The sequence below is a fragment of the Oryctolagus cuniculus genome, chromosome 9 (genome assembly GCF_964237555.1).
Source record: "Oryctolagus cuniculus chromosome 9, mOryCun1.1, whole genome shotgun sequence".
In the NCBI taxonomy this organism is placed as follows: Eukaryota; Metazoa; Chordata; class Mammalia; order Lagomorpha; family Leporidae; genus Oryctolagus; species Oryctolagus cuniculus.
The window spans coordinates 101233627-101259236 of NC_091440.1; the positions used below are offsets into that span (position 1 = coordinate 101233627).

A 25610-nucleotide genomic window follows, 5' to 3' on the forward strand; every position below is an offset into this window, starting at 1 on the left:
AAGGACTGTGGTTGGAATAAAGGCGTGATTAGGAAGTATAGTCTATGATTGACTGAATGAGGGCCTTTGAGGAGAGATGATGCAGAGAGAGTCAGGAATGGTTCTCATGTTTTGATTCAGACATCTGTGGATGATAGCCCTTTAAATGATAATCAAGAGGGTACATAATTGGTTTTATGAGAAAATCACATGATGAGTTCAATTTATGAAACTCATTGGGGATTCGATTGGGCATTATTAATAGACATTTGGATATATAGTTCCAGCCCTCAGGAAAGGAGTCTGATAAAGAGAACATTACATATGAAGAATCTTCAAAAAGTCTATGGAAATACATTGCATGAAAAAACTATGCATGGATTTCAAAATTTATGTACCAAAATAAATTTCTGTTTTAATTCCATTTTCCCACAAACTTTGTGAGGTACCCTTATACATACTTTGGCCTGTTTTCTTCATCATTTGATGTAGAAAGTGATTTTCCATTTGCAGTGGATGCAATGTCCCCAGTCTGGACTGAAGCACCCACCCACTTAACCACTAAAAACTTTTCAGCTGGATTGTTGCAGTTCTGCATCTCAGAACCACACTCTCTTCCAGGCACCAGCTACATCAAATGACTTCATCGTGTAGGACCATCAATGCCTGGACTTCTTGCCTTCTATTAGGATAAATGTGAAGGGCCACTCAGTTCTAGAGCCCCTTGTGGCATCTTTTAAAGCCATTGCTGGGTCTGCATCACAGTCCAACATTTTTCTCTGTCTAATCCTTTCTTTCTTACCCATAGGTGTTAATTTTGAGATTCCCTTCCTAAATAACACACTATATGCAAACCTACATCTGAAGATCTGTTTTCTGAGAAACCTGATCTACAACACAATCAGATGAAATGCTGGGAACACATCCTAGGAAAAAGTGTAATATCATCCTTGATCTCTGTACTCTTTGGATGACACGTGTAATATCTACCTGTATCAATATCAGTCAGTCCTACAAAGGAAGGAGTCAAAGTAAAATTTCTCAGCAGTCTATATCTCAAAAATATCTGCTTCTACAATTCCTTGCATTTGAAATTTTGGTTAATTAATCCATTTATTTTTATTTATTTGAAAGGCAGAGAGACAGGGAGAGAAACCGAGAGCTTTTCCATCCACTGGTTCACTCCACAAATTTTGACACCAGCTGGAGTTGTGCCAGTCTAAAGTCAGAAGCCAGAAACTCAATCTAGGTTTCCCACTCAGGTAGCAGAACCTCAGCTGCTCAAGCCATCATCTTCAGTCCCCAGAGTGATAAATAACAGGAATTGGGAGAAGAGTGGAGACTCAAACCTACATACTGTGATACGGAATGCGCGCATCACAAGCAGCATCTTAACCACTGTGCCAAATAGCTTACATCTGGCATTTCATCCACCACATTCTTCACTGTTGATAGAACAAGCTCCTGGGGTTCAAGGCAGCAGTATCAATTGATTAAAAGATTGGTTTAAAGGATAGGAGTACTGGGGCCAGCATCATGGCTCAGCAGGTTAAGCCGCCTCTTGCAATGCTGGCATCTCATATGAGAGCACCAGTTAGAGTCCCAGCTGTTCTGCTTCTGATCCAGCTTCTGGCTAATGCACAAAGAAGGCAGCAGGTGATGACTCAAGTACTTGGGTCCCAGGTGGGAGGCCCAGATAGGGTTCCTGGCCCCTGATTTGGTTTGGAATAGCTCAGGGTTCTGAGCTATTCATACCCCAAGAAAGGAGAGAGAGACTGACCTCAACAGAGACAGGTTGTTTTATTTGAAGCAAAGATATTGGTGACCATCTGTTCTTGGTTAAGGAGGGAATTTGCCATGAGGCAGGAGTGGGGGACAGAAGGAACCTGGAGTAGGGGGCTCTTTGAAGACTCAGGGAACTTTCCCACTGTCTGTTTCACTTGATTCCCTGTGCAGCTTATCTGCTTTGCCATTTGCACTGCAAGTAGTAATGGAAGGGTCTGGTTTGGCACCAAGGGTCTCAACAAAAGGGAGGATGTGGGGCAGAGAGTGGGGAAGGAGGAAGAAAGGGAAGAGGGGAAAGGTGCCACAAGTTCTTTACCCTGGATTCAACCTGCCCTGGTCCTGATTCTTGCAACCATTTGGGGATTGAACCAGCAGACTGAAGAGATCTCTCCCCCACCCCTTCTCTGTCTCTCCGCTCTCACTCTGTTATGGGTAAAATGGTAGTGAAGAAAGGCAACCCCAGTTCTTGTCTCACATGAAAGAAGAATTTCCACATGGGCAAGGCAGAGAGCAAAGCACGATTTATTTAAGTCCGAAATCTGCCACAGCAGCCAGGAGGGGGCTTCAAGAGAGAGAAACCCAAGAAACCAGTGGAAGTGGAGTCTTTGAAGCACAATTTCTGGGGAAAAAAATATAACAGCTAACAATCAATCAGGGGGTGGGACAAAACCCATCAAAAGGCTGAATCTGTAGTCCTGTTTATCCAGTCTAGCTTGCTCATGATAAAACAAAAGGCCATCAGAGGCCGTTTTCATGATAAACACAAACTCTTAAAGATAAAATCAGTACTTCCTTGTTGTTTTTGTGATAAAAGCTTTTGGGGAGAAGCAAGCGTTCTTAAAGAGATTTGCCCTTTCCTCATTCCAACTGGGATCAACCTAACTGCCTATTAGTCCCTCTACGTCCTCGCCACTCCATCTTTCAAATGAAAAAAAATGTCTAACAAAAGGATAGTAACACTGAGGTGAATGTGGTTGAGTGGCAAAGTCAATGTGTCTAGTACCCAGAACTAGATATGCAGAATTAAAGTTATGAATAAAATGGGAAATATTTTTACCCAAACTTTAACACAAAATGCACAATTTTCTCAAGCTTCACAATGAATACTGGAAAAATAAGAACTATTTTTTAAATATTTATTTATTTGAACGTCAGAGTTAGAGAGAGAAGGAGAGGCAGAGAGCAAGAGAGAGAGAAAGAGAGATCTTCCATCAGCTGGTTCACTCCCCAATTGGCCACAATGGCCAGAGCTGAGCTGATCCAAAGCCTGGAGCCAGGAGTATCTTCCTGATCTCCCATGCAGGTGCAGGGGCCCAAACACTTGGTCCAGCTTCCACTCCTTTCCCAGGCCACAGCAGAGAGCTGGATCAGAAGTGGAGCAGCCGGGACTCGAACCAGAGCCCATATGGAATGCTGGCACTGCAGGTGGCGGCTTTATCTGATACAGCACCACAAAGGCCCAAAATAAGAACTATTGAAATGGGATAAGGCAGGTAGCTAAATTAGGGCCACAAGCTGGAAGCCACATCTCTCCTGCCCCATGCAATCCTATCCACCCACCTATCAATCAAATGTAACCATGCCCCCTTTCCAAGCTCAAAAGAAGCCCAGCAACAGGGATGGGCTCTCCCTCTACCCATGGACCCAGAGGAAGCAGGGTACTGAAATTTCCCATCTTTCCTTTCCTGGCCCATTCTTCCTGAACAAGCCCACGTATATGTGTGTGTGTATGTGTGAGTGTGTGTGTGTTTCTCACCTTTTAAATAAACCTTCTCACTTTATATGTTGTATTTGTGCCTGTACTCAGACTACTTCCCCAAGTAAGATGCAAAAGCCTGAAGCAGGAATTCAGACCCCACCTAGCCTGTCGCTCCCCCTCTTCGTGGAGGAACGACACTAGACCCTGCGCTGTTCTTTCGTCTGCTCGGCCCTTCCCGGGTTTGCTGCTGGTTCTTCCCGGGTTGGCTACCGTCCCTTCCACCTCCGTGGAAGGGCGGTTCCCCCTGCCACTTTCCCCACTTCCGCAGGGGAGCGGCACACCACCGACCGGCTCTCTCGGGGGCTGCTCAGATGTTCCTCAGGTGTTCCTGGTGCATGTTGTCTCTCTCCTCCTTTATAGTCCTCTTCCACCAATCCCAACTCTGCTACCCACACGCTGAGTACGCTGCTCTCCTCCAATCAGGAGCAGGTCCTACAGTTTATTGGTTGAACTGGAGGCAGCTGTGTAGAAGCTGTTACTCCCTTCTCAGCGCCATATTGTGGGAGAGCAGATGCATAGATAAGTCTTAATTCCAGTAACAGTCTAGTCCGAGTTGCTCCCCACACTAGCCCACAACACTATGAGAGGTAACTGATGAATAGCATACTTCCTGCTCTCTGTCTGCAGTCTAATTTTAGATATAATCTCATAAATAAATCATTTGACTTATAAAAAAACAATTATGAAATGGTATAACTGGCCGGCGCCGCGGCTCAATAGGCTAATCCTCCGCCTAGCGGCGCCGGCACACCAGGTTCTAGTCCCGGTCGGGGCGCCGGATTCTGTCCCGGTTGCCCCTCTTCCAGGCCAGCCCTCTGCTGTGGCCAGGGAGTGCAGTGGAGGATGGCCCAGGTGCTTGGGCCCTGCACCCCATGGGAGACCAGGAAAAGCACCTGGCTCCTGGCTCCTGCCATCGGATCAGTGCGGTGCGCCGGCCGCAGCGCGCCGGCCGCGGCGGCCATTGGAGGGTGAACCAACGGCAAAAGGAAGACCTTTCTCTCTGTCTCTCTCTCTCACTGTCCACTCTGCCTGTCAAAAAAAAAATAAAAAAAATAAAAAAAAAAAAAAAAGAAATGGTATAACTACACAAAGTGGTAAAAGGGAAAAGTTAATAGAAAACCTTGCTAAGGGGTTGCATGATAAATTGTAGGTGATATGCTAGATAATCTCATTTTCAAGGTTGGAATGGCTTTCCTGGCATCCTGCTTTCAGAAAAACTCACCTTTCCCTTTTCATTAAAATGTCAGATTTATTTGCAACTAAATGAGTGTGAAACTCCTATTTATCTGCCTGCTGAACACGGATCCCCTTGTCACCACAAAAGCTACATCATTTATAGGAAGTCAATTTGGCTTCTTAGAAACAAGAAGTTACAGATTTCAAGGGTATTGGGGGGCAAGTAGTAGAATTTTACAGTTTTATTCAGGGTTTAAGAAAAGAATTGTTAGGGCCCAGTATTGTGGCATAGCTGGTAAAGCCTTCCTCCTGCAAAGCCAGCATCCCATATTGGCGCTGGTTCATGTCCCAGCTGTTCCACTTCCCATCCAGCTCCCTGCTAATGGCCTGGGAAAGGGGGCAGAGGATGGCCTGAGTGCTTGGACCCCTGCCTTTCAGGCTCTCCAACTTGGGAGACCTGAAAGAAGCTCCTAGCTCCTGGCTTTGACTTGGTCCAGCCCAGGCCATTGTGGCCACTTGCAGAGTGAACCAGCAGACAAAAGATCTCTCTCTGTCTCTCCCTATCAGTAATTTTGCCTTTCAAATAAATAAACAAATCTTTTAAAAAAGATGTACACCTGAGCGTGACTTAAGATATAATCTGCCTTGGGCCCTGCACCCCATGGGAGACCAGGATAAGTACCTGGCTCCTGCCATCGGATCAGCGCGGTGCGCCGGCCGCAGCACGCCGGCCGCAGCGGCCATTGGAGGGTGAACCAACGGTAAAAGGAAGACCTTTCTCTCTGTCTCTCTCTCACTGTCCACTCTGCCTGTCAAAAAAAATAATAATAAAAATAAAAAAAAAGATATAATCTGACCCCAGATAAGCATGTCCTCTCAGTTAAAGAAAAGGAAGCTATACTGTGTATAGGACCACCACAAAGAAACAGCTAAGGACATTCCCAAGAATAACGGGCTTCTGCAGGATCTAGATTCCAGGATTTGGGCTGGTGGTCAAATCCTTGTGTGAGACATTGAAGGGCCCTGACACTAACCCACCTGAATGGACAGGAGAACAAACGAGGCCTTTCAAAAGATTATGGATATACTGACAAAGGCCCCTGCACTAGGAATCCCTAAATCTAGATAAGCCCTTCACTCTGTAGCAGAAAAGCAAGAAATAGTCCTGGGTGTTTCCCCAGTGGACTACTTTCCCAAACACTGAATTTAGTGGCCACAGGATGGCCTTTATGCTTGACAGAAGCTGTTGCTACTGTACTTTGTGTGGAAGAAACTACTAAGTTGTCTTTAGGCCAGTCCTCTGATATTCAGATTCCATGTATGGGCATGGATTTGTTCTAATGTTTTCCCAGGTCTTTTTTCTCAACCAGGATAAGCATTTTTTTAAAGATTTCATTTATTTGAAAGGCATCATTACAGAGAGAGAGAGAGAGAGAGAGAGATTTCCCATCTGCTGGTTCACTCCCCAAATGGTGGCAATGGCCAGGGCTGGGCCAGGCCAAAGCCTGAAACTCCATCTGGGTCTTTCACATGCGTGCAGAGGCCCAAGTACTCAAGGACTTGGACTAGCTTCCACTGCTTTCCCAGGGGCATTAGCAGGGAGCTGGATTGGAAGTAGAGCAGGAGACTTGAACCAGTGACCATATAGGATATCAGCATGAGGCAATGGCTTAACCCACTGTGCACAATGCCAGTGTCCAAAGATAAGCATTTCAAGTTGGGACATGTAGAAGGTGTACAAAGTGGTAAGATTTATTTAAAAGGCAAGAAAGTGAATACACGTTAGCATGAGTGTGGGTTGCCCCTCATGGAGAAATACCTGTTACGAGTGGGCCTGAGTTCTGCCCAAAGTGGGAAGGACAGAGAGAGAGCGCCTAAGGAGCACCACCAACCATGGTCCATGGTGAAGAAGAGAGAGCTCTCTCCTATTTTTAGCCTCTTTTATGAGGTAGGAGTGGTGCCTCTACATATGTGAAGCCACCTGGGAATTTTATGATACCTGCATAAGTTCCATGTGGAGCTTAAGTTTCTATGTTTATGGCATCACTCTGCTTCTAGGTCCCGGATGAGATGCAGGAACATATTGGGAAGGTGGCATCTTGATTGACAGGTAAAGGGATAGCATTACACCCCAGGTTTGGGGGGTGGGGGGAGTGGTGGCTTGCAGGGACTTTCCAGCTCACTCAGACCTATCTAGCTGCCTGCCTAGTGACCCTACACACACCAGGGACAAGGCACTCTAGAGGTTAAAGACCACCAGCGGTTAATAGAAGTTATTAGCATCACTAACTACCAGGCTCCTCTTTTGGACTCACCTGAAGTAACTCTGAGAGTGTGCCAAGTCCTCAATCCAGACACTCTCCCACCATCTGAAGGTACTGAAAAGGAGATCTCACTCTTGCAGAAATCACAGAGCCGTTCTACTCCACTAGGCTTGATCACTGAGATGAACTTCTGGAAAACCCAGAAGTTAAATGGTTCACTGACAGCAGTAGTTTCATAAAGGAACTAATGAAATAAGTTCATAATAGATCTTACTCAAGTGGTGGAAACCCAGGTACTGCACCTAACAACTTCATCCCAAAAGGCTGGCCTTATTGCCTTGACTAGAGTCTTTGACTGGGAAAAGGCCAGGGTCAATATTTACAGACTCCAAATGTGCTTTTCTGGTGCTATACACACATAAAACACTTTGCAGAGAGAAATGCCTAGTGACTACAAAACTTACCTATTAAACATGGGCAAGAGATTTTAGCCTCTTCTAGGCAGTGTTAGAGCCTCTAGAAGTGGCTGTTGTCCATGGCAGGGGACACTAAAAGGAGAAGAGCCAAAGGAATTGCTCCAGCATACAGGGCTGCAAAGAAGGCTTCCACTCAGGAGGCTTTGGAAATGGTATGATACTCTATAGAGGGAACTAGAAAGCTCTACTATACCATGCCTGAGGTAGGCTCAGCAATGAGGTTATCCTAAAGATTCCAGTGAGTGGTGGACTTCAAATCATAACCTCGTGCTCCAATGGCTTCTCAATAAAAGAAAAGATTATCAAAGAAATGCATGGCTCTATCTATCTGAAGGAGGGCCCCAGTGCAGATAGATTCTTGTGTCTTTACAAGGAATGGACTATATGCTGTTACAGGGAAAGTAACCCCATCCTGTCTCTTCTGTCTACAACATAACCATGGTGGCCACATCGGACAACCTCCCTTACCCACTTGTTTACCAAGAAAAGGGACCTACCTTGGTGAAGATTGGCAAATAGACTACAGGCATACCCCCTAGCAAATGGTCACAGATACCCATTAGTCTTCATTGATATTTCACAGGATAGACTGATGTGGGGAGCAATCCGGACTAGACTAAGTTACTCGAATTAGGACTTATTCTATGCATCTGCTCTCCCACAATATGGCGCTGGGAGAGAAGTAAACAGCTTCCGCACAGCTGCCTCCAGTTCAACCAATTAACTGTAGGACTTGCTCCTGATTGGAGAGCAGCGTACTCAGCCGAGTTGGGATTGGCGGAGGAGGACTATAAAGGAGGAGAGAGACGGCATGCACCAGGAACATCTAAGGGGAACATCTATCTGAAGGAACACCTGTGCAGCCCCCCAGAGAGCCGGCCGGCGGTGTGCCGCTCCCCTGCGGAAGTGGGGAATGTGGCCAGGGGGAACTGCCCTTCCACGGAGGTGGAAGGGATAGTAGCCAACCCGGGAAGAACCAGCAGCAAACCCGGGGAGGGCCGAGCAGACGAAAGAACAGCGCAGGGTCCTGTGTTGCTCCTCCACGAAGAGGGGGAGCGACCTAATGGTGCCGTGACTCGGATATGAAGCCTAGGCAGGGCTTAGTGTCGTTCCTCCATGAAGAGGGGGAGCGACATAATGGTGCCGTGACTCGGATAGGAAACCTAGCTCGGATAGGAAACCTAGGAGGGAAAGACCGGGAGGAACTGGGAAAATATCGGAGAGAGAAACTAGCAAAGAGCCTAGGGAAATTACCGGAGAAAGAGACTAGTAAACAGCCTAGGGAAAAGCCGGACGAAAAAGGGTGCCGGAAGAAGCTATTGAAAGCCTAGGCATAGACTCGGATACGGACTACGGGGGGAAGCTGGGAGAAATCTCTAAGGTCGAAAGCGAAAGTGAAAGCTAGAACAAACAGATTCGGACGCGGACTGTGGGGAGAGGCCAGGAGAAATGAGGGAGGAATATCGTTGGAGGAAAGCTTGGGGAAACATACCGGGTAGAGAAAAATGTTAGGGAAATTGAAGCCGCGGGGGGCAGGCCAAGGCGGAAACGAAAGCCACTTTGGGGTTCTCAAATTAGCCCGGGAATAGGGGGCGAAAAGTTGAAACCAGAAGCTGAGACGTAAGCCAGATTGGGATCCGTCTGATTAGCCCGGGGAGCAAAGGACGGGAAGCCAAATCGTGGGGCGGAGACGTACGCTGGGTTGAATTCGCCAGGCTAGCCCGGGGAACTTAGATTGAATCCTAGTGGCGGAGACGCAAGCTACGCTGTGTTACTCGCGGAAGCCGCCGCGTGCAGAGAGAGCACGGGGCGTGAATAGATAGGGAACGCTGGCGTAGGCCGTGGTTCAGACGCGAAAGGGTTAAGCGTGGAGACCGCGGAGCGCGCAAAGCCGAGCCGCGCAAAGCCGGGAAGCTGCGCAGATGAGAGAGGCGCGCGGGCTGAAGCGGCGAGGTGCCGGGAAGCTGCGGGGATAAGAGAAACAGAAGTTTGGAAGTGAAGTAAAAGAGAAATGGGAATGCTGGAAGATAGAAGTGAAATGGGAGAGGTAGGAATGCCCGGAGATAGAGAAATAGAGAAAAATAAGGCCTCCCCTCAACATGCCAATTAGAAGGCTTGGATTCGGTCTGCCCGATTAGTGAGGCGATGAGCACCTGGGCGGCTAGCCGCAGGTCACCGAAGACAGGCACGAATTAACATCAGTAAAGCTTCCCCACAATGCAACAATTAGGAGGCTTGGATTCGGTCTGCCTGATTTAAGGCGGTAAGCGCCAGCAAAGCTCGACCAGAGTATGAGCTGCAGGTCACCGAAGATAGGCACGAACCAACACTAATAAGTCTCCCCCACAATAAGGCAATGAGAAGGCTTGGATTCGGTTTGCCTGATAGGTTTTGTAAGCCCCTGCGGGCACAGCAGAGCATGCGCTGCAGGGCACCGAACACAGGCATGCATCAGCGCCTAAAAACCTCCTCACAATGGCGAAGAGAGGACCCGGATTCGGTTTTCCTGATTGATAGGACTTGTAAGAGCCTGTGGCAACTCTAGCAAGTAGAGCAGAGTGTGTGCCACGGGACACCGAAGACAGGCGCGTATCAACGCTAAAAAATAAAAAGAAAGGGGGATCTGTGGGGAGCAATCCGGACTAGACTAAGTTACTCGAATTAGGACTTATTCTATGCATCTGCTCTCCCACAATATGGCGCTGGGAGAGAAGTAAACAGCTTCCGCACAGCTGCCTCCAGTTCAACCAATTAACTGTAGGACTTGCTCCTGATTGGAGAGCAGCGTACTCAGCCGAGTTGGGATTGGCGGAGGAGGACTATAAAGGAGGAGAGAGACGGCATGCACCAGGAACATCTAAGGGGAACATCTATCTGAAGGAACACCTGTGCAGCCCCCCAGAGAGCCGGCCGGCGGTGTGCCGCTCCCCTGCGGAAGTGGGGAATGTGGCCAGGGGGAACTGCCCTTCCACGGAGGTGGAAGGGATAGTAGCCAACCCGGGAAGAACCAGCAGCAAACCCGGGGAGGGCCGAGCAGACGAAAGAACAGCGCAGGGTCCTGTGTTGCTCCTCCACGAAGAGGGGGAGCGACCTAATGGTGCCGTGACTTGGATATGAAGCCTAGGCAGGGCTTAGTGTCGTTCCTCCATGAAGAGGGGGAGCGACAACTGACGCTTTTCAAACCCAAGCAGAAAAAGTACAAGAAGTATCTGAAGTCCTGCTATAGGAAATAATCCCATGTTTTGGGCTCTTGGGGTCTCTCCTAGGTGAATATGCTCTGAAGTAACTCAGCAGATAGCCACTGCTTTAAGATTGCCCTACCATTTCCTTGTCCGTTGAAGATCCCAATCTTTTTTTTTTTTTTTTTTTTTTTTTTTTTTTTTTTTTTTTTTGACAGGCAGAGTGGACAGTGAGAGAGAGAGAGAGAAAGGTCTTCCTTTGCCGTTGGTTCACCCCACAATGGCCGCTGCGGCCAGCGCACTGCGGCCGGTGCACCGCACTGATCCAAAGCCAGGAGCCAGGTGCTTCTCCTGGTCTCCCATGCGGGTGCAGGGCCCAAGGACTTGGGCCATCCTCCACTGCACTCCTGGGCCACAGCAGAGAGCTGGATTGGAAGAGGGGCAGCCGGGAAAGAATCCCACGCCCCGACAGGGACTAGAACCCGGTGTGCCGGCGCCGCAGGCAGCCTAGTGAGCCGCAGCGCCGGCCAAAGATCCCAATCTTCAGCTAAGGTCAGTGATAGGGGCCAACGCATTTCCTTTGGAATAGCAAAGGTGCGCTCCAGCCTTTTTTGGTCTAGGTGTAGACTGGGAGTTAGTTTTTTTGATTGGGTCCTGTGAGTTCCCACAAAGATCTCAGAATAGAGGCTAGCACTGAGATATTAGCAGGCTACCAGAGGGGCAATTCAAGTCTTAATTTAGAGCCTCTTGCCCTTACATCATTTAATCAGTTCATCTCTACAGAGGAAATACAAGCTAAGGAAGAGTTGTGGGGGCTTGGTAAAGTAAATATCAAAGGACGTAAGGGGAAAGGGGCTTTAACATCAACTGCTTAACCTCTCTACGTCCATATCAAATGGGCATCTTGAAATTAAAATGTTCAAAACTTAAAATTCTTTCTATATCAGCTTATTCTCCAATTTTTGGTATCTCCATTATGGTAGCTTCATCACAATAACTTAGGCCAAAAACTCCTGAGTCATTTTGGTTTATCTTAAATGCTACATTTTTTTAGATTTTTTTTTATTTGAAAGAGTTACAGAGAGAGGTAAGACAGACAAAGGTCTTCCACCCACTGGTTCACTCCCAAGATGGCCTCAATGGCCAGAGCTGCGCCGATCTGAAGCCAGGAGCCAGGAGCTTCTTCCAGGCCTCCCACGTGAATGCAAGGGCCCAAGGACTTGGGCCATCTTCTACTGCTTTCCCAGGCCATAGCAGAGAGCTGGATCAGAAGAGGAGCAGCTTGGAATAGAATCGGTGCCCAAATAGGATGCCAGAGCTTCAGGCCAGGGTTTTAACCCACTGTGCCACAGCACCAGCCTCTTAAATGCTACCTTTAACTCATCAGAAAACCCCTTGATTCTTCTTTAAAAGTATATACACAACTATGGGGCCGGCACTGTGGAGCAGCAGGTTAAAACCCCAGCCTGCAGTGCCGGCATCCCATATGGGCACCAGTTGGAGTTCCGGCTGCTCCACTTCCAATCCAGCTCTCTGCTGTGGTCTGCAAAAGCAGTAGAAGATGGCCCAAGTCCTTGGGCCCCTGCACTCGTGTGGGAGACCCGGAAGAAGCTTCTGGCTCCTGGCTTCAGAGCAGCTCAACTCCAGCCGTTGCAGCCATTTGGAGAGTGAACCAGCAGATGGAAGACCTCTCTCTCTCTCTCTCTCTCTCTCTCTCTCTCTCTTTCTCTCTCTGTAATTGTCTGTCAAATAAATAAATCTTTAAGGCTGGCGCCGCAGTTTAATAGGCTAATCCTCTGCCTTGCGGCGCCGGTACACCGGGTTCTAGTCCCGATCGGGGCGCCGGATTCTGTCCCGGTTGCCCCTCTTCCAGGCCAGCTCTCTGCTGTGGCCAGGGAGTGCAGTGGAGGATGGCCCAAGTCCTTGGGCCCTGCACCCCATGGGAGACCAGAATAAGCACCTGGCTTCTGCCATCGGATCAGCGCGGTGCGCCGGCCGCAGCGCGCCAGCCGTGGTGGCCATTGGAGGGTGAACCAACGGCAAAAAGGAAGACCTTTCTCTCTGTCTCTCTCTCTCACTGTCCACTCTGCCTGTCAAAAATAAATAAATAAATCTTTAAAGAAAGAAAGTATATACACAACTAACACCTTCACTGCTGTCACTGTTTTAATTTAACAAATGCTTTTGTCTGCTATTTAAGTGTTCCAATTGTGGTCTTCATGCCTCTGCTCTTATACAAAGTGAATATTACTCATTTTAATTCCAGACCTTGCTTTATTTTTCTTCAAGGCACTTCCCCACGAACTGAATGATTATTTAGTTGCTTATTTTTTTATTTGCTTCCATTTGAATAAAAGCAGCATGGGGGCATCAATTCTGTTGCATTCATTGCTGTGTCCCCAGTGCCTAGAACATTGCCAGGCAGATAAGGGATGTTTAGTGCTCAATTGTTGGATTCATTAATAAATCAGTGCGAGCAACACAGTGAAACATCAAAGGGGATCACATTAGTAAAGGTGATCACAGGGGACTTCTCTGACTAATTTAGGACATTTCTTCAAATCTTCTCTTTTGTAGCTACAATAGTGTCGTGACGGGGTTTGGAAGTTTCCCAGATGGAGTTATTCCAAGTCCTTAGCATGAGAGAAAAATTCAAAGCAGAGACATAGCTAGAGTGCAAGAATGGGAGCAGGGTTTATTTAAAGAGATTATATAGATAGTACACACTCAGGAGTGTGGGCAACTTCGTGAGGGAGAATTTCCCCCACCCCAGTTTATTCATCCCTTTCATCAGGTAAGGAGTGGTGCCCTAACTGAATACACAAAGGGGATGGAGCTTGGGCAGGATGTGGTGCACAGAGTTATCTCTGGAAAGAGTTTGTGGCACCTCCACGTGAAAATCAGCACACACGTGTTCATCACAGCACGATGAAGGAGGCTCAGGTGCATCAAGGGAAAGTGGTTGTAACAACTTGGCACAGATGGGGTTGATGTTTTCGTGGTGCAGGCCTTTGGCAAGGAGACAGCTAGCAGCCCCCTTTCTCCTTTGTTCACTAACTAGCTCCCTGTCCAGCCCTTATCAGCATTTCCCATGACAGATTCAGATATTGCAGAACTGATGTGAACATAGCAAATGCAAGAATTAAGACGCGGAAACCCTCTAAGTTGGAGTGCATGCATCCTCTGTAGTTGTGGCCTGCTTGGAAGGGTACAGGACTCTGTATGTAGGCCTTTAATTTTTATTTCTAATGGTCCAACATATACCCAGCTTGACCTTGTTGAAATTTTTCCTTTTTTTTCCCCAGGCAGGTGATTTTGCATTCTGGCATGGAGGCCAGCCTGAGCAATGAGTTTTTCATACAGTTTGTATTGTGTTATCCACCAAACAGTTATCATGATTTAAGTTCTCAAGACTTTGCCTGTCTTCTCCATTGGAGCACAGTAGGAATATAACAAGAAGCAATACGTAAACTACTGGGATAATTGTAGTGACAAACACATTGGCTTTTGCAAGGTTCTAGGCAAGACCAACATATTGATAGTGTCAGTCTTCACATTCAATCTGACAATTCAAAAATTAAAGAACAAGTTAAGATCTGGGTGGTGATTATATTTACACTTGGGAGGGCACTGTGATTATTATTGTTGCTATTATTTAATATTTGATGGTTGAAAACTCCACCATGTTGTTCTTAAGGGGGAAAAGAAATAACTTATTCTTCTGGAATAATGATAGAATCTTTTTTTTCTCTGTTTGTCATGATCATTATTGATCTATTTATTTCCATTCAAGTCTGAGTCTCTTTTCTCATCGAATATCTCAGAACAATTTCACACAGTTTATCCTTCCCTTTCTTTACATACTTCCTTCCTCTGAATTATAGAAAAATACTGTTGTTAACAACATTAATATCAAAATCACCAGCTTCACCATTGTTAGCACACCCACTGACAGCACCACCATCATTCTTCTCATGTGATTTTGCATAAATCTTGTTCATTGTCTATTAGCTTTCTTGGGTATTTCTTTAAATTAGTTATATTTGAAAGTACAGTATGTAGCTCATTATGTGATCTGATTTGACAGTGGAGGACTGATGTGGAATATTATTTTCATGAGCCTGTGCTGAAATTCTACCTGCACGTGTTAGGTATGTTTTGATCACTTCTTCCTATGAGTGTGTATGTGTACATGTTTGTGTTTGAGAGATCTCAAAAAGTTCATGAGGGGGCCAGCACTGTGGCACAGTGGGTTAACGCCCTGGCCTGTAGCGCGGGCATCCCATATGGGCGCTGGTTCTAGTCCCGGCTGCTCCTCTTCTGATCTAGTTCTCTGCTATGGCCTGGGAAAGCAGTAGAAGATGGCCCAAGTCCTTGGGCTCCTGCACCCACATGGGAGACCCAGAAGAAGTACCTGGTTCCTGGCTTTGGATTGGCGCAGCTCCAGCCGTTGAGGCCATCTGGGGAATGAACCAGCGATGGAACACCTTTCTCTCTGTCTCTACCTCTCTCTGTAACTCTGTCTTTCAAATAAATAAAATAAATCTTTTAAAAAAAAAAAGTTCATGAAAAGATGGAATTAAAACATAAAAATAAATGTTATTTCTCAACATGAGCTCCATCAAGTTCAAGACACTCTTGGAAGCCAGACTATCAGCAATATCATCCACCTAGGGAACAAAAGGTTCTGAGAATTTAACTCTGCCAAGGCAGTCTTTTTGTACATTATTAAATGAAGAAAAATGTTTAAAGAATTTAAGATTAGAAAACAGAAAGAAATGAGGAGGAGCCAAATCAGTACTGTGATTTCTCATTGAAACTCATAAAATCGTCATCATTTGGTGTTAGAAATAAATAGGATCATTGGTATGGTGGAGAAGGACCCTGCAGTGAAGCTTTCCCGGGCCTTTTTCCAATAAAGCTTTGGATAACTTTCTCAAAACACCATCATAACAAGCAGAAATGATCTTTCCTCAGTCCTCCAGAAAATCAACAAACGGAATGACTTGAGCCATCCCAAAAGTCTGCTGCCATGACCTTTGCTCTTTTTTTAAAAAAGATTTATTTATTTATTTGAAAGTCAGTTACACAGAGAGAGGAGAGGCAGAGAGAGAGAGAGACAGAGAGAGAGATCCTCCATCCAATGGTTACTCCCTAGATGGCCACAATGGATGGAGCTGCACCGATCCGAAGACAGGATCCAGGAGCTTCCTCCAGATCTCCCACATGGGTGTAGGGGCCCAAGGACTTGGGCCATCCTCCACTGCTTTCCCAGGCCACAGCAGAGAGTTGGACTGGAAGAGGAGCAGCCGGGACTAGAACCAGCATCCATATGGGATGCTGGCGCTTCAGGCCAGGGCATTAACCCACTGCGCCACAAGACCTTTGCTCTTAACTACTCCATTTTTGCTTTGATTAGATCTCTTCCACATCTTGGTAGCCTGTGCTTTGACTGTGCTTTTTCTTCAGGATCATGTTGGTAAAACCAGGTTTCAGCTCCTGCTACTTTTCAAAGAAATGTGGCAGGTTCTTGATCCCACTCATTTAAATTTTCCATTTTAATCTCTGCTCAAGCATGCAGTTGATCTGAGCACAACAGCTTTGGCAGCCATTGAGCAAAAAGTTTTCTCCACTTCACTTTTTCATTCTGGGTTGTTTAAATGGAGCCAGTTATTTCCATGGTGTTGGCTATTCTTTCTGTTATTGATCATTGGTCCATTTCAATTAGGACATGAATGAAATTAACTTTTTCCTTAAAAATCAATGTGACTAGTGTGCCACTGTGAGCTTCAGCTTCAACACCGTTTTGTCTCAGCTTAAAGTGAATTATCTGTTTGTAAACTGATTTCTTTGGTCATTGCCCTCATGAGCTTTTCATAAAGCATCAATGATTTCACCAGTATTCCATGCAAGTTTCACCATAAATTTATTAGTTCTTGCTTCAGTTTTACCAAAATTCATGTTGTTCTGATTAAGACTTTTTTTAAATTGATGTCTTATCTATCTTAGAACTTCAAGCAAGATCCCAATCAGACATGTAACAGCATTAGTTTACTTGGGTGCAAAAATCTAAAAATCCATGCATAGTTTTTCTATAATATGCCCTTTCCATTAACCTTTTGTAGCCCCCTTTCTCCCTTTCTCTCTCTGTCACTTGGCCTTTCAAATAAATATTTTAAATGATCAGTTGTAATGATAACTTCATTATTTAATTTGAGATAAGGGGCATGTTCTACTTTGTTTTCTTAGTGGAATGTTTGATTGCACTCAGTCCAGTTTGTTGAATTGGTGCCCTCTAGTGGTTGTGAGATGATTTAAAGAAGAGGTTGCTTCTACTGTACTGGGATACACTTGTCCACGTGGAGAATGAAGGACGAGGCTCTCCTATTGCTTACTTGCAAACACTTTGCTTTCCCCATCTGATACCTACATCAAATTCTATCTTTCCATACAATCGTTACCCAAAAACTCATAGAACAAACAAGTGGAGCAGACACTGATGGGAGTTGGAAATACAAAAAGAAAAATCATTTTGCCAATGGTGAAATCTCCCCACCTGAACATGACAAAACAAGCTTATCTTTTAATTCCATTTCCATTAACTTTATGAAATTCCTTCATGTTAATTAAAATTTTATATTCCACTGGTTACTACTGTCAAAAATTACCATGTTCTCAAGATTTGATATATGTATTGTAGCTTTCAACAATCCAAGAGTATTATCATTGTTAAATTAAATAAATGTACATACTGTTCTGTTAGCCCTTAGGCTTTTGATTTCCATTAACCTTTGGAATACAGAACAAAGATCCTATAAAATCCTACCATCACAGTTGCTAATATTGCTCAAAATTGTACTTTTCTAAGTTAAATCAAATGACTAATTTCTTAGATTGTTCAGTGATGCTGAACTGGTATAAATCCTGTTGGGAATATCTGGAACAGCAAAGGGTATTCAGACTTCAATTTTGCTATCACTGCACCTGTTAGATAAATTAGAAGATCTTAATCAAGTTGTCAAAAGTTAAAGACAAAGAGAGAAACCTAAAGACAGTGAGAGAACAATGTCAAGTTACTTATAAAGGAAAACCAATTAGATTAACATCAGACTTCTCAGCAGAAACCCAACAGGCCAGAAGACATTGGGATAATATATTCAAGGTCTTAAAAAAAAAAAAACCTTCCAGCCAAAAATATTAAATCCAGCAAAGCTACCCTTTAAAAGTGAAGGAGAAATAAAGTATTTTCCAGATAAGCAAAAACAGAATTCATCACCATCAGACCAGCCTTACAAGAAATTCTGAAGGGCACCCCTACATTAAAAGTAAACTTGAAAACACATGACACCATCAAATTCACTGCAGAACACGTAGAATCATTATCTAATCAACAAAATTACAAGTCTTAGTTCTTACCTATCAGTATTAACCTTGAATGTAATAGGATTAAATTCACCAACCAAAAGACTTTGGTTGGCTAAATGGATTTTAAAAATCCCACTATATGCTGCCTACAAGGAACTCACTTCACAAAGATTCACACTGAAGGTGAAAGGTTGAGAAGCTGGTGCTGTAGCATAGTGCATAAAGCCACTGCCTGCAGCACCAGCATCCCTTATGGGCGACAGTTCAAGTCTCGGCTGCCCCACTTCTCATCTATCTCCCTGCCAATGCGCCCAAGAAAGCACTGGAAGATGGCCCAAGTCTTTGGGCCCCTGCACCCACGTGGGAGACCTGGAAGAAGCTCCTGGCTCCTGGCTTTGGATCAGCCCAGTTTGGGCCATTGAGGTCATTTGGGGCATGAATCAGCAGATATAAAATCAATCTCTCTCTCTCTCTCTCTCTCTCTCTCTCTCTCTCTCTCTGTAACTCTGACTTTCAAGTAAATAAATAAGTCTTTAAAAAAGAAAGTGAAGGGTTGAAAATGAAAAAAGACATACCAGGTAAATGGAAACCAAAAGCAAGTAGGGATAACTATCCTGGTATCAGATAAAATAAACTTCAATCAAAAACTGTAAAAACAGACAAAGAAGGACATTATATTTTGATAAGAGGTTCAATTCAGCCAGAAGACACACATAACAATCATAGATATTTATGCATCCAACACAAGATCACCCAGATAGATACAGAAAATACTATTAAACCTTAAGGGAGTGAGAGACTCCAATGCAATAATACTGGGTGACTTCAACACCCCACTGCCATCAATAGATAGATCATTCAGATAAAAAAGCAATAAAAGATACATCAGAGTTGAAACATACTATACAGAAAATGGACCTAACAGACATTTACAGGACACTTCACCCAGCAGCTACAAAACACAAATTCTTCTTTTTTAATTAATTTATTTATTTGAAAAGCAAAATTACAGAGAGAGAGAAAGAGAACGAGATCTTCCATCCACTAATTCATTCCCCAAATTGCAGTAGGAGCTAGACTGATCCAAAGCCAGGAGCTAGGAGCTTCCTGTGGGTCTCATACATGGGTGCAGAGGCCCAAGTACTTGAGCAATCTTCCACTGTTTTCCCAGATACATTAACAGAGACTCATATCAGAAGTGGAGTAGTCAGGACTGGAGCAACAGGCAGTGGCTTTATCTATTATGCCACAGAGATCTTCTCATCAACACATGGAATATTTTCTAGGATAGACCACATACTGGGCCACAAATCAAGTCTCAGCAAATTTAAAAAGATTGAAATTGTACCATGTATCTTCTCAAAACGTAAAGGAATAAAACTAGAAATCAACAACAAGAAGAACAATAGAACACTCATAAAATACTTGTAAATTAAACAGTATGCTACTGAATGATCAATGGGTCATTGAAGAAATTAAAAAGGAAATCGAAAATTTTCTTGAAATAAATGAAAAGGACAACACGGCATATCAAAACATATCAAAATTTGTGGGATACAGCAGTAGCATTATTAAGAGGGACGTTTATAGCATTAAGTGCTTACATTAAAAAAGGGAAATGTCTTAAAGATCTGATTATGCATCTTGAAGACATAGAAAAGCAAGAACAAACCAAACCCCAAATCAGCAGGAGGTGAGAAATAATAAGGCTCAGAGAAGAAACAAATGAAATTGAAACTGAAAAAAATACAAAAGATCAACAAAACAAAAAGTAGGTTTTTGAGAAGATAAACAAAATAGATAAACCTCTAACCAGACTAACAAAGGAAAAAACTCAAAGAAATAAAATTAGAGATGAAAAAGGAGATATTACAACCATCACCACTGAAATACAAAGGATCATAAACTACTAAGAAGAACTATCTAAAAAACTGGAGAGCTTCAAAGAAATGGATAAATTCCTGGATTCAGATAACTAAGATTAAATCAGTAAGATTAGACAACCTAGACAGACCAATAACAAGCAACAAGATTGTAGCAGTAATCAAAAGTCTTCCATCGAGGAAAAGTCTGGAACCTGATGGCTTTACTAGTGAATTCTACAAAATATTCAAAGATGAAGTAACTCCAATACTCTTCAAACTATTCCAAAATATTGAGTAGGATGGGACTATGTCAAACTCTTTTTATGAGGCCAGCATCACTTTGATATCAAAACCAAATTAGGCCGGCGCCATGGCTCACTAGGCTAATCCTCCACCTGCGGCGCTGGCACCCCAGGTTCTAGTCCCAGTTGGGGTGCCGGTTCTGTCCCGGTTGCTCCTCTTCCAGGCCAGCTCTCTGCTGTGGCCAGGGAGTGCAGTGGAGGATGGCCCAGGTCCTTGGGCCCTGCACCCGCATGGGAGACCAGGAGGAAGCATATGGCTCCTGGCTTCAGATTGGCACAGTGTGCTGGCCACAGTGCGCCAGCCGTAGCGGCCACTTGGGGGGTGAACCAACAGAAAAAGGAAGACCTTTCTCTCTTTCTCTCCCTCTCTCTCTCTCTCTCTAACTCTGTCAAAAATAAAAATAAAATAAAATAAAACAAATTAAGACACAACACAAAAAGATAACTACAGACCTATAATGAACTTAAATGCAAAAATTCTCAATAAAATACTAGCAAATAGAATACAAAACCATATCTAAAAGATCATACATCATGATCAAGTGGGATTTATCCCAGAAATGCAAATGTGATTCAACATTTGCAAATCAACAAATGTCATAAGTCATATCAATAGAATGAAGAACAAAAACCATATGGTCATCTCAACAGATGTAGAGAAAGCATTTGATAAATTCAACGCCCCTTCACAATAAAAATCTTCCACAAGGTAGGTAGAGAAGGAACATTCCTCAAAATTATAAAGGCTATATATCACAAACCAATAGCCAATATACTGAACAGGGAAAAACTGAGAGCATTTCCCCGCAGATCTAGAACAAGACCAGGATATCCACTTTCTTTTTTTTTTTTTTTTTTTTTTTACAGGCAGAGTGGACAGGGAGAGAGGGGAGAGAGAGAGAGACAGAGAGAAAGGTCTTCCTTTGCCATTGGTTCACCCTCCAATGGCCGCCGCGGCCAGCACGCTGCGGCCGGCACACTGCGCTGATCCGAAGGCAGGAGCCAGGTGCTTCTCCTGGTCTCCCATGTGGGTGCAGGGCCCAAGCACTTGGGCCAACCTCCACTGTACTCCCGGGCCACAGCAGAGAGCTGGCCTGGAAGAGGGGCAACCGGGACAGAATCCGGTGCTCCGACCGGGACTAGAACTCAGTGTGCTGGCGCGGCAAGGCGGAGGATTAGCCTATTGAGCCGCGGTGCCGGCCAAGGATATCCACTGTCACCATTCTTATTCTTTTTTTTTTTTTTTTTTTTTTTTTTTTTTTGACAGGCAGAGTGGACAGTGAGAGAGAGAGAAACAGAGAGAAAGGTCTTCCTTTGCCGTTGGTTCACCCTCCAATGGCCGCCGCGGCCAGCGCGATGCGACCGGCGCACCGCGCTGATCCGATGGCAGGAGCCAGGAGCCAGGTGCTTTTCCTGGTCTCCCATGGGGTGCAGGGCCCAAGCACCTGGGCCATCCTCCACTGCACTCCCGGGCCACAGCAGAGGGCTGGCCTGGAAGAGGGGCAACGGGGACAGAATCCGGCGCCCCGACCGGGACTAGAACCCAGTGTGCCGGCGCCGCTAGGCGGAGGATTAGCCTAGTGAGCCGCGGCGCCGGCCACCATTCTTATTCAATATAGTACTGGAAGTTTTAGGAAGAGCAATTAGGGAAGAGAAATAAATAAAGGGCATCAAAATTAGAAAAGAGGAAGTCAAATTATCCATGTTTGCTGACAACATTATGTTGTATATGGAAAAACCTAAACACTCCACCAAAAAGCTGTCAGAATTGATAAACCAATTTAGTAAAGTTGCAGGTTACAAAAAAATATATAAAAAACAGTAGCTTTTTTCTATGCTAATGATGAACTCAAAGAGAAATCAAAAAAGAAATCCCATTCACAGTAGCCATTAAAAAAATCAAATATTGGGAATAAATTTAACCAAAGAAGTGAAAGGTCTCTACAATTAAAATTATCAAACACTGATGAAAGAAATCATCATGAACATAAAAAATAGAAAGATGATCCTCATTCATGAATCAGAAAAATCAATATCAACAAAAATGCCTACACTTCCTAAAGCAACCTACAGATTCAATACAATCCCTATCAAAATACCAATGGCATTCCTTATAGAATTATAAAAGCAATCCTAAAATTCACAAAGAATCACAAAAGACCCAGACTATCCAAAGCAATCCTGAGCAAGAAAAATCAAGTTGGAAGCATCACAATACCTTACTTCAAAGCATACTAAAAAGCTACAGTAAACAAATAGCTTGGTACTGGCATAAAAACTGATATATAGATCAAAGGAACAGAATAGAGAGCCCAGAAATTAACCCACATACATACAGCCAACTGATTTTTGCAAAAGTGCTAAGACCACAGAATGGAGTAAGGATAGTCTCTTCAACAAATGGTGCTTGCAAACTGGTTGCATATATGCAGAATAATTAAATTAGATCCATACCTCTCACCATATACAAAAATCAACTCAAGATGGATCAAAACCTAAATTTAAGACCTGAGGCTATGAAGTTGCTGGATGAAAACATAGGGGAAACATTCTAAGACTTTGGTGTAGGGACTGACTTCTTGGACAAGACCCACAAAGCATAAGCAACAAAAGCAAACTGAACAAACGGGAATATATCAAATTCAGAAGCTTTGCACAGCAAAGGAAATACTCAATAGAGTAAAGAGACACTAACAGAATGGAGAAAAAAATTGTAAAACATGTATCTAACAAAGGACTAATATCTCAAATATATCAGCAACTTCAAAAAAACTCAACAACAAAAAACAGCCAATCCAGTTGAGAACTGGACAAAGGACTTCGATAGACAGTTCTCAAGAGAAGAAACACAAATGGCCAACAAACATGAAAAAATGCTCAGCATCACTAGCTATCAAGAACATTCAAGTCAAAACCACATTGAGATATCACCTCATCCCTGTCAGAATGGCTAAAATCAAAAATGCAGAGAGTAACAAATGCCGGAGAAGATGTGGTTGAAAGGGGAACACTTACACACTGTTGGTGGGAATGTACATCATTGCAGCCACTGTAGAAAACAGTGTGGAGATTTCTTTGAAAACTAGAAATAGTTTCACCATATGATCCAGTAATCCTACTACTGGGTCTACACCCAAAAGACTTGAACACATTGTATAAGAGATGCCTGCACCACCATGTTTACAACAGCACTGTTCACAATAGCCAAAATTTGGAATCGACTAAGGTGTTCTTCACCAGATGAATGGATAAAGAAAATGTGGAGGGGGTAAAGATGGTGAATTAGGGAACTGCAGGCTTCTTAGGGCTAGGGAGAAACAGCGAGGAGAAGCACAGGACATATACACTCTACAGAGACTGAGAAAGAAAACCTGCCAGGAAGCCCCATGGGTGGAGGAGAATCAGCTTGAACCAGCTTGGTGAGTGTTTGCCTGAACCCAAAGAGCTCAGAAAACCGAAGTCTTGGACAGCCAGAGCTGGCAGCATTTTTGAGACAAGAGGGAGGGAGTAGCATGGATGGCAGCAATCCGTGGGTCATGGGTCTGGTCAAGAACCCAGGGAACTGGTGGCTGCTGGCGGACACCTGAGGTCCAAGTGGAAGTGGAGAGGGTCGACTGATTCAAACCAATTTCTATAAAACAAAACCCACCACCCAAGCAAGAATGGGTGGATACCATTTTAAATCAGGACTACAACCAGAGGAGCCTGCACATGAGCACATAACAGCCCACTGAGAAGGGATGTCTGAATGCAGCACTGGTGGCAACAGTGGGCAGGCATTAAGCCAGTGGCTGTAGTGTAAGACCTGGAGCTAGGAATGGAGGGTACAGCCTGTAGCCCCCACTTTATCAGAGACAGAGCATTAAGTGGCTGGGCAACTCTCTGCTAAGGCCTGGGAAAGCAGTAGAAGATGGTCCAAGTCCTTGGACCCCTGCACCCGCGTGGGAGACCCGGAAGAAGCTCCTGGCTCCTGGTTTCGGATCTGTGCAGCTCCGGCCGTTGCAGCCAACTGGGGAATGAACCATCGGATGGAAGACCTCTCTCTCTCTCTGCCTCTCCTCTCTCTCTCTGTGTAACTCTGACTTTCAAATAAATACATAAATCTTTAAAAAAAAAAAAAGAAAATCGATTTTAGTCAAAAGTAAGAGAATAACAGAGGGAGGAGGAAGGGGATGGGAGTGTGGGTGGGGCGGTGGGCACGATGGGACGAATCACCATGTTCCTAAAGTTGTAATGATGAAATGTATGACGCTTGCATTCATTAAATAAAAGATTCTAGGGTAAATAAGAGAGAGAGAGAGACCCTCAGCCCTTGGGAGTGCGGGCATAGGAAACAGAACTCAGGACCCGAGAGCCTGCCTCTCCTCTCCCTGTCAGTCTCCATCTTCCTTCTTCCTCCCAGCCTCTCCCTCTCCTCTCTCCTGAGCATTTCTTCTCCCCTTTCCCAGCGCCACTGCTTCCTTTGGCCGCTCTCCCTCCCCTCCAGTCCCGCTTAGCGGTGTCAGCCCGCACGCCCTGCTCCGCCAGGGCCTCGGCCACAGTGCCCTGGCTGTGGCCCCCTCTCTCTGCCGGCAGGAAGCGGAGCCACCACCCGCAGCCAGGACGGGGAGGCCCCAGCGCCCTGTTCTCGCCTTCACGGCGGGTGTGAGTCTCTGTGGCGCCAACGCGGCGCCTGAGGCCGGTAGGAGGCTCCCCAGTGACCCGGCGCTGCCCGCCGCCCGACCAGGCAGACGAAGGCAGGCAGGGCGCAGGCGGCTGCAGGCGGCAGGGAGAACCTGCTGGAGAACCCTGTCTTGCTTTGCCTCGAGGAGCTCACGGCTATCGTGCAGAACCAGCAGAGTCTCACCCACCCGCAGCGTCAGCGAACTGACAAGCAGGAGCGGCGACCGGACGAGCTGAGCGCGGAGAGCCCTAGCCTGGGAGAGCAACAGCAGCGGCAGCAAGCCCGCCCTCCGCCGGCTCTGTCGCTGGCCTCGGAGCCACGGACAGCGCCAATCGTGTCCGATGCCGCCCGCGTTCAGCACCACGGACAGCTCACAGCGCAGCCCCGGTCAGGCCCCAGCAGCAGGGCTCGGGCACCTCAGTCGCCCCGGCAGCCCGCGGGAAAGCTCGCAGCCGGCGCCAACTAGGACAAAGAAGCCTCTTTCGGCACAAATTCCCCGCCGCCCTGGACAAGAACGTCCCCGGCAGGAGACCTGAGGGGGTGGGGTAGTAGAGAGGGGGTAGTTGTGGAGGGAGAAAGGGAAGCAAATGTATATGAAGAGGAGGAGGCGGGGTGTACGGTGTACCTAGGGGTGTGAAGGGAGGGTATTGGGGAGGGAAGAGGTGACATGCTTGGGACTAGAAGAGAAGATTTGGGAGAAAGCAGAGAATGACATCGGGTTTGAGGTCTGAAAGATGTTGCAGCAAAAGAAAGTGTCCAACCCATCCCGGGGAAAAGGTGTGAAATGGTATTGAAGA

The 25610-nt window shown here is 45.4% G+C and overlaps 1 protein-coding gene across 6 annotated transcripts in view; it reads right to left on the reverse strand.

The window, feature by feature from the left end:
- Window positions 1-25610, reverse strand: part of LOC100348315 (early activation antigen CD69) — a 61277-nt gene that overhangs the window by 26591 nt on the left and 9076 nt on the right. The window contains exon 2 of one of the 6 annotated variants that reach the window (XM_070048422.1): window positions 7015-7153. The exons of the other annotated variants lie outside the window; for them this stretch is intronic. The gene's annotated coding sequence lies outside the window, so the exon portion shown is untranslated. The remainder of the gene's footprint in view (window positions 1-7014; window positions 7154-25610) is intronic. 6 annotated transcript variants of the gene reach the window in all.